Source organism: Priapulus caudatus, unplaced genomic scaffold, assembly GCF_000485595.1.
Source record: "Priapulus caudatus unplaced genomic scaffold, Priapulus_caudatus-5.0.1 Scaffold20, whole genome shotgun sequence".
Taxonomy (NCBI): domain Eukaryota; kingdom Metazoa; phylum Priapulida; class Priapulimorpha; order Priapulimorphida; family Priapulidae; genus Priapulus; species Priapulus caudatus.
Window position 1 is genome coordinate 953,574 of NW_014577081.1, and position 1,277 is coordinate 954,850.

A 1,277-nucleotide genomic window follows, 5' to 3' on the forward strand; every position below is an offset into this window, starting at 1 on the left:
TGCTGTGTACAGGTCGTGTACCGTAGCGGTGTCCGTGTAGTCGTGACCTGGGTCGTGTGCTTGGCGTGCGTGTGTGTGTGCCGTGGGTCGTGTGCGTGCATGCGTGTACGTGTATATGTGTGGGTGTGTGCGTGCATGCGTGTACGTGTATATGTGTGGGTGTGTGCGTGCATGCGTGTACGTGTGTGTGCGTGGGTGTGTGCGTGCGTGCGTGTATGTGTGCGTGCGTGGGTGTGTGCGTGCGTGCGTGCGTGTGTGCTGGCGGGAGTGAGAGTGTTCGTTCTTAGATACGTGGGCGCGGGTGCACGCGTGTATGTGCGCGTGTGCGTGCGTGTGCACGCGTGGTTGTACGTGTACAGGCGTGTATGTGCGCGCGTGCGCGCGTGGGAATTAAATAGCGTTCCCATGATTCAATTCTAATCGTCTTAGAACGTTCTCGAGAGAAGACAACAGCAAAATGAAAACGAGAGAACGATGTTAAATGTCACTTCCCTTACAAATGACACGTGCATGAGTCATCTAATGCCATCCATACAGCCACCAGGTGACATTATAAATAGCTCAGCTATATTAAACACACACACACCACAGTATATCACCCGATGCTACATCACCTAATATATTCACCGGCGTGTCACGAATGCGCCATATTTAGAAAAACCCGAGTTTGCCATCATTAATTCGACGAGAACCCGCATATTATTTCTCGATAATAATTAACCACACAGAACGCCTTATCTACGTTTCCGCACTGTTCCTCTACTCGTTTCATTCGTCCAAGCCTATAATAGGGGGTCAGAGCAGCACTAGTATAAGATATAGTAGCATGTCATATTATAATACACGAGGCTACAGAGCAAAGAAAGCAGCGCTGACAGGATAATGAAACACGCACTATGCGGCGATGTGTCTGTCTGTTTGTCACACGGCCCCGTGTGTGTATACAGCGGGATGCCCCGCGGCTCGGCGGTGCACGCGGGCACGGCTTAGCTAGTATAGCATAGTGTAGGGAGCGAGACAGAGCCGGACAGCGACAATAGATCACTCTGCGGGAGCCTTGCGCATCAACATATTATCGTCTTCTCGTATTCTGGTTCTCTAGTTTACGGCCCGTCTATGTTCGTCTCGCTTTCTTAGGAGCGCTCTCTCGCGCGCTCTCTCTCTCTCTCTCCCTCTTTCCCTGTTTCTCGCTCTCACTTGCTCTCGCTCTCTCTCTCTCTCTCTCTCTCTCTCTCTCTCTCTCTCTCTCTCTCTCGCTCTCGCTCTCTCTGTCTCTC

General features: G+C 51.6%; 1 protein-coding gene across 1 annotated transcript in view; it reads right to left on the reverse strand.

The window, feature by feature from the left end:
- Nucleotides 1-1,277, reverse strand: part of LOC106811803 (FERM domain-containing protein 4B-like) — a 27,607-nt gene that overhangs the window by 24,835 nt on the left and 1,495 nt on the right. The gene's annotated exons all lie outside the window — the stretch shown is intronic.